The following is an 11,217-nucleotide window of genomic DNA, read 5'->3' as shown; positions in this document are numbered from 1 at the left end:
TCCCAAGAAACCAAAAATCCAATAAAAATTGCATATAAGAAAAGGGAAAAAGAAAATCTAATAACAAAAATTTCATGATTCTTCTTTGCCATAGATTTGACAACAAAGGAAGAAGAAGAAAACGTGGAAATCTTCAAAGAAAAAAAAAAAAACAAAAAAAACTTAAATCCAGAGCAACCCACAACCACAAAACAAAAAACAAAAACAAAAAAACTTAAATCCAGAGCAACCCACAACCACAAACCAACAAAATTCCAAGAAAACAAAAACAAAAAAACTTAAATCCAGAGCAACCCACAACCACAAACTAACAAAATTCCATAAACAATTGAAGCAAATAGAGAGAGAACAATATATAGAAATTAAGGAGAGTAAAAAACATGTTTTAATTACCTCAAAATAATTTGCTGACATAGAATATGATGGGCTAGATTGAGCGACGATGGAGAGGCAAAGAGAAATCGATGCAGTGGCGGTGATCCATGGTGGCAGCAGCAGCGGGAGGATCTGGGTTTTGGGATGCCAGCAAATATTAGAAAATAGGGAGGTTTGGGGTTTAGCACTTTGACTTTGACGTGAAGGTTGAAGAGGGAGTTGTATAGTTGTATTGGGGTTCTAAATTGATAAATTCTAATATAATAATAAAATGTTAAAAAGAATTTAAAAAAAGAAAGAAAGAAATAAAGGTGATGTGAAGGCTGGGGGAGTTGTATACTTTGGGTTTCTAAATTGATAAATTCTAATATAATAAAACGTTAAAAAGAATTTAAAAAAGAAAAAGAAAAGAAAGATGACATGGAAAATTGTGGAGTTAGCAGAGGTTTTGGTTTTATATATATACTAGTCGCTAACCCATGCGATGCACGGGATAGTTAAACAAAATTTATACACATTCACTTTTATTGGTATAATCATTTGAAAATAATTCTAACTAATACTCAAATGTAAGAGACACATTGACTTACTATTTAAAGTAGCCTTCTAAAGAATTTACACATATTGTGCAACTGAGCCTTAATTTCTCATCAACAATAAAAACATGGAAATTCAAAACATGGAAAGAAAATAAAAATTACAACAATGAATTCCATTATCTTTCATGCTATACTTTGTAATTGTACGGAATTAAGTCAACTCAATTTAAGTAGTTGTAATAAAATTGGATTCTACTATTCTCTATTCTATAGAGATATAAACATATTGGATTTCTCAAACAATTACTGGTATTGCAATAAAATGATTTATTATTGAAAATAAGAAATAAAGAAAATCTGTCTATAACTTAAGAAACACAATATACTAAAATTAAAGAGATAAAATTTTCGGAGGACAAAATATTATAGATAATTTTAGAAACAGATTATACACTTAAAAGGGTTAGTAATTTATAGCACTTACCCCCCACTATTAGTATACAGACACCAAGTGCGGTCGTCATAACCCTTTGAAAGAATCTTCCCCAATTGGACCCTATCAAAAAAAAAAAAAAAAAAAACACCCAATTAACAAAATTGATCCAAAATGGTCTAAAAAGCACACAAAATCAATTCAAAAAACAAAAATATGAGACAAAGTAATTACTTTCCACTGCCAGTGATATCGTCTTTTGTATTGCTGTTCCGAACTGCAACACTTATCTCTCTAAGGCTTTCAATTAACGAAAACACAAAATTCTCTTGGAATACCGGAGTATTATGACCATCTATACACACACACAAAAAACAAAATCATCATAACTCACTATAACTCTATAGAAGCCTCAAAAATATAAAGAGAAATTAAAAGGGTTGAATTTGACATTTACGTTTGGAGAGAGAGAGTTTGCAGAAACTGTGACTTTATATTTCTTAACTTGAGAAAAGGGTAAAGTTGCTAGGGTTTTGAGGTATTATAATGTTTTTATTTTTTATTTTTTATTTTTTAAATATTGTGCTGACGTGGAAAATCGTGGTGCCAGCAGAGACTTCGGTTTTATATATATATATATATATATAGACTAGTTATAGGCCCGTTCGTTGCACGGTTTTATGAAAAAGCTTATAAAATAAATGTATAAATAATTATATATTTTAATAGATTCAATAAAGATAAAAGAAAAAATTATCAAGTGTAAATAATTATCTCACTAAAATAAGGGGTAAGATTTCTTCCTAAAACTAAATTAAATTGATAATTCCAAATTGAATTTTAAATTGATAATTATTTTTAAAAAAATTACTAAACAATTGATAAATATATAATTAATATAATCTTGATAATATTATAAATTAAAATTAAAGTTGATAATTCAAGAATACATGTGTAGAATATCTTGATAATTTGATGTAACATAAAAATCAAATAAGAAAATTGTTAAAATTAATCTATTAATTCCAATCATATTTAATCATTAATTCTAAGACCCTAACCCTAAGCATATAAAGTAGATCAAAGCTAAGAAAATTGGTTTAAACAAAAGGCAACCAATACACAAAACCTAATCAATTTAATAAAAACAAAATACAAAAATAAAGAAGGAGCCTTTAGAAACTTGACAATGTTTTCGAATGTTTTGAATTCATTAATTAAAATCACATGAAGACAAAAAACCAATAATAACACTAAAGAAAATAAACAAAATGAAAATAATAATAATAAAAGAAGAAAGAATGCATACCTGCATTGTCATGGGATTTAGGCATTCATATATTGAAATAAGTTTCACTCCAAAAAGGATATATAGGGTTATATATATTGGTAGAGTTCCATTTGAAATATAATTCATTTAAATCTTATTGAAATTAAAGATATCTAGGAGATTCTGGCATTTTACCCTTAATTTTTAAAAAAATTGGCAATATGCCCCTATTTGCAAACTATATAGGGGCGTACCCCTGTTTCGATACTCAATTACCTTAAAATCGAGTTCAATTAAATACTCAATTTGTAGAAAATTGAGTTATGCCCGATCAAACTTAAAATAAAATAAAATAAAATAAAAAATTTGCATGGAACTCGACTTTCCTGAAACTCGAGTTCCATGCAAAAAAAATTTTATAAGTGCGATCGCCCCATATTCAGGGAGCCCTATAATGGCGTTTTTAAGCCCTATAGTGACATTTTAAAGCCCTATTGTGGCATTTTCCTGCAAAATTTTTTTAGAAGTGTAATCGCCCTATTCTAGGAGCTCTATAGTGGATTTTTTAAGCCCTATAGGGACGTTTTAAAGCCCTATAGCGGCGTTTTCCTGCAAAAATTTTTTATAAGTCCCCATACCAGGTACAAGGAGCCCTATAGTGGCATTTTTAAGCCCTATAGTGACGTTTTAAAGCCTTATAGTGGCATTTTGGAACTTGACTTCCCTAAAATCGAGTTCTATGTTTTTTTTTTTTTTTTTTTTTTTTTTTTTTTTTTTAATTCGGCATAACTCGATTTTCTACGAATCGAGTATTTCATTGAAACTCAATTTTAAGATAATCGAGTATCGAAGCAGGGGCATATCCTTATATAGTTTCGAAATAGGGGCACAATGTGTTTATTTTTATCCCATAAAAATTGGAATTAGAGAAAGGTCATATGAATAGAATTTTTTTTTTTTAAAAAAAAAAAAAAGTTGATTCAACATAATGTAACATATAAAAAATTAAAATTAAAAAAATATTTTTTAAAAAAAAGAAAGAAAGAAAGAGAACGTGGTTGATAGCTATAAGGAATTTTGATATAAATATATATTTATATATTTTAAATATCATCAACGTAGAAATTATCAAATTAATGAAGATATATACTATTTTTTGGAATAGATAGAGATTATCAAATTATTGGAGATATATACTGTTTCTTGGGATAGATTTGTATTAATCACATCTTGAAGAATTTGGATTGTGCTTATCCCTTAATAATCAAGTTTTGTAGCTTGATATTCTGATAAGATAATATTAATTTAATAATATTAAAATTTTGAAAATTTAGATGATAAATATTATTTAAATTAAATTTTTGTGTGTTAAATATTATCCCCTAATTTAAAAAATATATCCTAACAAATAAAAAAATAATGTTAATTAGATGATAAATGTTATCTAAATTAAATTTTTGTATGTTAAATATTATCCCTTAATTTAAGAAATATATCCTAACAAATAAAAAAATAATGTTAATCTAATTTTATTTAATGATAAGAATGAATTAGACTCTTGGAAGTATACTATTCCTTTTTAGTTCTTTAAAAATCTAAGAATTTAATAAAATTTCTACTATTTGGTGAAACCACGTAGCGCAACCACGGGATCTAAGCCCAAATTTTATTATATATAGATAATGAATATATAATGGAAAGGGAGTTAAAACAAATATATATATATATATATATACACACACACCTTTACTCCTTCCCAGAGATACTCAAAGTTGCTATAGTTCAACAAGCTCCTGTGGTTGGAAACTTGATGGCAAACATTTTTGTTAACGTCTATTAGGGTATGTGGGCCTTAGGCCCACCTTGTTTACTTATATAGCATACTTACTTGTATTACACACTCTGCCTCCTATATAAAGGCACTCATGTATATTCTATTATTTGAGAAATATAATACAATCATGGCGTAAATGCACTTTTAGTCCCTACATTTTGAATTTTTTCCATTTTGGTCCCTACATTTTAATGTTACCACTTTTAGTCCCTAAACCAATTAACGCGTGTTATTTTTGTCCTTTCCGTTAGTCAACTGACGAAAATAGCTGAGGTGGCTGCCGGAGGAATTAAAATATTATAAAAATGCCACATCACCCATGACACATTAGCATATAAATTTAAAAAATTAATTTATTAATTTTAACTAAATAATAAAAATAAAAACAGAATTAAAAACTAAAATTCACATGAATTAAGATTGTTCTTCATATTCTTCCCAAATCAAACCAAGTAACCAAGAACTCAAATCCATCACAAGAACACAAACCTACACTACAACAAAATGTGTTTTTAGTGACGAATTTTAGTGAGGAAAATTTTTTTGTCAGAAAAAAGTACCATATAGTGACGAAATTTATATTTCGTTTTATAAAAAAAATCAGTTACATTTAGTGACGAAAATTGGATTTCATCACTATATGTTGTGTTGAACTATGGGCGCCAAACGAAAATTTTAGCACCAAATTAAATTCATCTACAATGATGAATTATTTTGTCACCAAAAGTTTAAGTTTTTTGTGACGAAAACTTTTGTCACTAAAGGTGATGCTAATAACACTATTAGTGACGAAACACATTTCATCACTGAATATGACAAATAGTGACGAAAATAAGTCGTCACTAAAAACAAAATCATAAAAATCAGTATTATTATCAGCGACGAATCTAAATTTCATCGCTATAGGTGGCCAACAGTGACGAAACATAAGTCGTCACAATAAGTTTTATTCTAAATCAGATTCAGCTCCTCTTTTTTTTGTTTCACTTCCCACTCTTTCTCTATTTCCCTCCCTCACTCGATGCCCTCACCAGAAAACTTCAACTAGTGAGGTCGACGATTTCACCGGTACCGTCAGCATCGCCGACATCGTCAACGGTATCGTTAGCATCGACGATTTCATTGGCGAGCTCACCGACCCAGGAACCGCCGTCGCTTGAGCTCGCTAACCTAGGAATCAACGTCGTCGTCGCCTTTCGCCTGACTGTTCACCTTCCACCTGACCATTCGCCTCCCACCTGATCGTTCGCCTTCCACCTCTCGCCGTTGATCTCACCTCTCGCCTCTTCACCGATCTCCCTCAGCATCCGCTCCCCCGTCGAAGCCCTCCCACAACAAGGCTCTCAAGCAGCTTGAAGACGCCGTCGCTAAAGGCGACTCCTCCTCCGTCGTTAAGTTGCAGAGCACCATCAAGTTCAATGGCGGAGGTCTCTCTCTCTCTCTCTCTCTCTCTCACTTTTTTTTTTTTATTTGTTTTGATTTCTTTACGAAATGTTAGGATATTGTGTTGGTTGCTTCATTTGATGCTATTATATGTTTGGATGATTTAATTGTTTTTAATAATATTGTTGTGAATTTATGAAGCTTTTGTTGTGACTTGTGAGAATCAAATTGTTAATGGAGTATATCTTTTGAGAATTTTTATTAATGGATGTTGATAATTATTGATGCAATTAGTTTAATAAACAAAAGTAAAATCGTTAGATGCAATGAAATCATAATGTGAAATTGTTGCTGTGAGTAATTAACAGTTTGAGATCTTCCTGGGGGCTTTGCTTTTGTTTCATCCTTCTGATTCTTGTAGCTAAAGAGTAAAAGTCAAACTCTTTGTACAAGAATTTGCCTGTTTTTATTGCATTTTCATGTCTTTAGATGATCAAAACTTAACCCAATTTAATTTTCCTCATGGGCATTGTCTATATCATCATGTTACTGTTAAAAGTTAGTCATCCTTAACTTCGTTTTACCTAGAATGATTTATTTTCCTTGCAGGTCATATCAACCACTCAATTTTTTGTTAGAATCTAACTCCTGTTTTTGTAAGTTTATGTCTTTAGCTCTCTTTTTTTTCAAGTAATTGTTTTTTTTTTTTTTAATATGTTTAAGAAACTTCTTTTACCAAGTGCTTTTTATACATGGCAGGAAGGAGGTGGTGAGCCCCCGCATGATTCCTTAGGTTGGGCTATTGACACTAATTTTGGTTCCCTGGAAGCTAATTTTTTTTCAAGTCATTGCTTTTTTTTTCTTTTTTCTTTTTTATTTTTTTATAGCTAATTCTTGCTGTTCATATATTCTTGCTGTTCATCTGTTGATGAGGCTTGTCGTCATTGTCATATTTTTGCTTGTCAATTCATCTCCTTTTATTTATTTAATTTTTTTTTTTTTTGAAATTTTTACCTTCTGCTTGTCAATTACTCTCCTTTTATTAATTTTTTGGAAATTTTGGGTAAAACTATTGTAGGTTGAAGCTGAAGATATCTGAAGCTTAAAACTATTGTAGATTCCTAACTTCGTTTTCTTCAAGGTTTGTTTAAAGAGATACTGTGGTGTTTAATGGTTGAAAAACTATGGAATTTGAAAATTAATTGATGTGAAATCTGGAATGCATTCCAACTGCTAGCATATTAGGTTGCAGCTACTGTTTGTGAGTGTTATTTTTTGGTGCAGGGGCTAGTGCCACCGAATTGGGGTTAATTTGTTTAATTTCTTTTTTTCTTTTTTTGGTTTTATATTTGTATTTATATTTTTAAGATGGTGTTTGATTAATTGTTATACACGAAGAAAATGAAAGAGATTGGGATTGGTGGTGATGGATCATTATTGTTGTTGTTGTTATTAACATATGTTGTTATTGTTGATGGAAATATTTTATTTTATTTCCATAAGATCTATCTAGATTTAATTATATATTTGTTTATTTTTAATTTTATTTCCTTAAGAAAAGTATTTAAACAATTTTTATTAACTTGTTTTCCCTTTCCTTTCACCTATTATTTGTTGAAAATATTGTCTTCTTGCTTCTTGGTTGTTTTTGTTGTGAAGTTTAATGGTGTTTCTTAGGAACATATGAACATATTGTGTTTGGTAAGCTTTTTGGATTGACAATTATGAAGTAACATTTGTTTGCTAATTCAATCTTTTTTATTGTTTCTGGTTGTTGTATCATTTTCAAGACTGAAGTACTTATAAATTTAACTTTTCTTTTGCAGGCTAAATACATATTGTTTACAATAACTTTGGATTTTTTCTGAAAGTTGTAAGATTAGCTTGAGCAAAGTAAGTAAATTCTAATTAAAAACTTATAAAACTCTATACTTGTGATGTTGGAAATTGGATTTGTGGTGGTATGTTGTGTTGGAGCAAGCGGGTGGCTTGCATGGTGTTATAAGGTGGTTTAAATACATATTGGAAGTATTTTTAGTTTCTTGCAAATGTGAATGGACCTTGTTGATTAGATGTGATGAATAGTACTTTAATTGATTTCAATACTTGAAAACCTTATATACTTGTGATGTTTGTGATGGAAATTGTGGTGGATTGTTGTGTTGGGCAAGTGGGTGGCTTGTATGGTATTACAAGGTGGTTAAAATTCATATTGGGAGTGTATATTTGTGTGTGCAATGTATATTTGTTTAAGTATTAATATAAATTTGTGCATTCATGAATAAGATGAGGTCCAAGATGAGTGAGCTAAGGACCAAGAGCACGAACTAAGCAAGATGAGGTCCAAAAGAATATTCTTAACTTTTTGAGGAGCAAGGGTTATGATGATGCTCTTACTTATGGGGGTGGTTCAACTTCAAGTTAAAACACTTTTTGGTTAGTACTTTATTTGTTTTCTACAACTTATACATTAGGAATTGTGATTTTAATTATTGGTGTGGTTACTCTTAATGCATTGTTAGAAATGTTTCTTATAACATAGTTAATGTTTTTACTTTACGATTTTAACGAAGTATTGTTTTTATATTTGTGCAGATTTCTTATTGGTGGCTTTTAGGGGATTTACTTTTGGCATTACTTGAAGACATATGAGGACATCTTCCGTTAGTTCTAAAATAGGGTTTAGGTAGAGTTATTGTATGTATTGCAAACAATTATTGTATGGAAGTAGTTTGAATTGGATACTTGTTTTATTTTTTACTTGTGGAATGTATGGATCTTTTTTTATAAATGTGTTGTTGAAATAAATGTGTTATTCAAATGTGAGGTTTTAATAATGTAATGACAGATTACAGGTTAATATCAAAGCTATGAAAAAAATAAAAACAGAAAATAAGTTTTAGTGATGAATTTTTTCGTCACAAATATAGCAACAAAAAATTGTTTTAGTGACGAAAATTTCGTCACTAAATATAGTAAATTTTGTAAGAAATGGTTTTAGTGACGAAAATTTTCGTCACTATATATGCCTAGATTTTCTTTAAAATAGTTTTAGTGATGAATTTTTTTCGTCACTATATATACCCAAACATAGTTTTAGTGACGAAATTATTTGTCACTAAATATGATTCAGTAAACTAAAGGTTTTTAGTGACAAAATATTTTCGTCACTGAATAGTGTTTTTAGTGAGGAAAACATTTAGTGACGAAACGTTTTCGTCGCTAAAAGTTTTTTTTTTTTTAAATCAAATCGGACTTTCTAAAATCAAGACTTTTAGTGACGGGGCTACAGTGATGAAATGAGTTTCATCACTAAAAGTCCAATTTCGTCACTAAAGGTCCTTAGTGACGAAAAACTGGACTTTTAGTGACAAATTTTTTCGTCACTGAAAATACATTTTGTTGTAGTGGCTAGCAACCCAAGAACTCAAACCCAGATCACTAGGACATAAATGAAAACAAGAAGAAAAAACTCAAATTCAACACCTCAGAGATCATCAAACCCAGCACACTATTCTCTCATCTCAACCAACCCAAACAAAAATTTATCATTAGATCTTTTAGTTTTAAGTGTATTTACTTTTCTTTTAGTGAGTTAATCAAAAGCATCAAACGAAAATTTTTTTTTTTTTTATCAGACCTTTTTAAACCATGATCTGATTTTAGAGAGAGCTTTACCAAAAAAAAAAAAAAAAAGAGCTTAGAGAGAGAGAGAGAGAGAGAATGAGATGAGGCCGGCCGTTTGGAGCAGATTTAGAGGAAGGGGGCCAGCGGTGGTTTAGAGAGAATGGAACTCGATCTCGGCCTTTGTCCCAGTCTTGGTCACAATGTAGCTTACCAATCTCGGCCACCGTCTTGGCGTGGGTTTGTTGACTGATCGGTGGGTTTGGTGACTTTTTCGGTGGTAGTGGTGGTCATGTTCTGCAATTTTTATGGGTTTTTGAGCTGAAGTTCATGTTATGAAGAAATGTTTTTAATCAACGAGGTGGTGGTGGCTTGATTGTGTCGATCATTGGTGGTGGGATCTGGGTTTGATTATGCTTGATTGTGTTGATCTAGGTTTGTTGTGATTGGTTTCTTGATCTGGGTTTAATCTGGGTTTATGGGTTTGATCTGCTGAGAATTCGGTTTTGATTGTGTTAGAATTTGGGGAAGAACATTTTTACGACATATGTGATTCACTTGTTAGGAACATATGTCACTATTGTATGTAATTGGCTAATTCTTTGACAAAACGCACTTTACTTGTATTTGGGTAGATTTAGGATGTGTTTAATACTTCAAGAAATTGTGTTTCAAGATCAAGTGTTGAAGCCATGCAAGTTTATCCAAGATTCAAGTTGAAAAGTGCAAGTTCATTAAAGCTCGACAGCTAGCTCGATGGTTAGTATCTATCGAGCTTGAAGAGCTGTTCCAGCCCTGTGGCTCGACAACTACTTAATAGCAGCTTGATAGACAGGCATATGTCGAGGTTTATGAAAAAAAGAATTTCAGTTCTGTTTTGACTCTAATCTGTGATTATGTGTTTGGGCTTTCTTTTCTCACAACCTTAGACATATAAAATGATTATTTTAAGGGCCGTCAAAGGTGACATAAGTTGTACAAGTGTTGAGCAAAGTTTGTTCAAGCAAATTGTGACCGAAGACAGAATTTGCCCTAGTTCATCATTCTTGTGAAGAAGTTGTTGTGTTTGTGCACCGTAGGGTTTTGTGACTAAGCATCTTCTTGATCTTCATCATTGGGATCAATTGAAGAACTTTGCAACCAACAAACTTCTCTAGTTAGTGATTGAAGTCGCGTACTAGGATCCGCGCAATTGGTTAGTCACGTACTGGGAGCCATGCATCAAAAGGAGAAATTGTTACCACAGAACAAGTCCAATCAGGTATTAGGGTAAGGGTTCAACTGTAGGTTGGTATAAGGTATTGAAATTCCTTTACTTGTAACCGCTTGTTGTGATAATATTGGAATTTCGGGAATGGTTATCTTAAAATCATATAGTGGGATTTTTGCCGTGTTAGTTTTCCCCATTCGTAAACAAATCATTGTGTCAATTTAATTTCCACTGCACTTAGTTTAATTGGTGATTTGTTTGTGCTACCACACATTTGCTTGTTAATTTGATTAATTAATAAACTTGGCTAATTAATCAATTAATTCATCACGAGGGGTCAATACGTTTTTGGCCTATCAAGTGGTATCAGAGTAAGCACACTCTGATTAAGTTTTAATCTTTGTTGTGTTGATCCATTGACCCCTATTTGTCATGGATAAATGACAATCTTTAATCATACCTCCTTTATTTGATGGCACTAACTATGCATACTAGAAAGTACGCATAAGAGCTTTCTTGCAGTGTCTAGATGAGAAGGTGTGGCAAGCT

At 31.1% G+C, this 11,217-nt stretch overlaps 1 long non-coding RNA gene across 3 annotated transcripts; it reads left to right on the top strand.

Annotated features, from left to right (window-relative positions):
- Positions 1-5,451: 5,451 nt before the first annotated feature.
- Positions 5,452-8,606, top strand: LOC115983478. 3 transcript variants are annotated; one of them, XR_004090068.1, is made up of 7 exons: positions 5,452-5,878; positions 6,444-6,490; positions 6,594-6,627; positions 6,913-6,947; positions 7,661-7,727; positions 8,121-8,270; positions 8,430-8,606. It is a non-coding gene; the product is annotated as an uncharacterized LOC115983478 (long non-coding RNA). The 3 variants fall into 3 exon arrangements; XR_004090066.1 differs by having other exon boundaries at positions 6,913-6,975; XR_004090067.1 differs by lacking the exon at positions 7,661-7,727.
- The last annotated feature ends 2,611 nt before the right edge of the window (positions 8,607-11,217 follow it).

This window comes from Quercus lobata, chromosome 4 (assembly GCF_001633185.2).
Source record: "Quercus lobata isolate SW786 chromosome 4, ValleyOak3.0 Primary Assembly, whole genome shotgun sequence".
NCBI classification, from domain to species: domain Eukaryota; kingdom Viridiplantae; phylum Streptophyta; class Magnoliopsida; order Fagales; family Fagaceae; genus Quercus; species Quercus lobata.
The sequence above is the reverse complement of the archived record's forward strand: the minus strand, read 5'-3'. Positions and strand labels throughout refer to the sequence as shown.